Below are 490 nucleotides of genomic sequence, written 5' to 3' on the forward strand. Positions count from 1 at the left end.
TTCAACTTTTCTTTTGGTCCAATCCCAGCTTGGTGTCATCTGCAAACCTGGATGGAGTGCCCCACAGCAAATCTTTCAGGTCGTTGATGAAGGTACTGAACAAAACTAGCCCCAGGACCAACACCTGGGGCACTCCACTTGATATCAGCTGCCAACAAGACATTGACCCATTGATCACTACTCTGAGCCTGACAATCCAGCCAGTTGTCTATCCCCCTTACAGTCCATTCATCCAACCCGTATGTCCTTAGCTTGCTGGTGAGAATGTTGTGGGAGACTGTATGACAAACCTTGCTAAGTCGAGACATCACATCCACCGCTCTCCCAGCACCCACCAAGCCAGTCATCTCATCATAGAAGGCAACTAGGCACAAGTTGCCCTTGGTGAGTCTATGCTAAATGTTCCAGATCACCAGGGATCCTATAGTTTTCCACAGAGGGAAAAAAGCAAAAAAAAATCTGTTTTAAAAACACAAAAATCTGTGTGTTT

Source organism: Gavialis gangeticus, unplaced genomic scaffold, assembly GCF_001723915.1.
Source record: "Gavialis gangeticus isolate Ggan-Ray unplaced genomic scaffold, GavGan_comp1, whole genome shotgun sequence".
Classification (NCBI taxonomy): domain Eukaryota; kingdom Metazoa; phylum Chordata; order Crocodylia; family Gavialidae; genus Gavialis; species Gavialis gangeticus.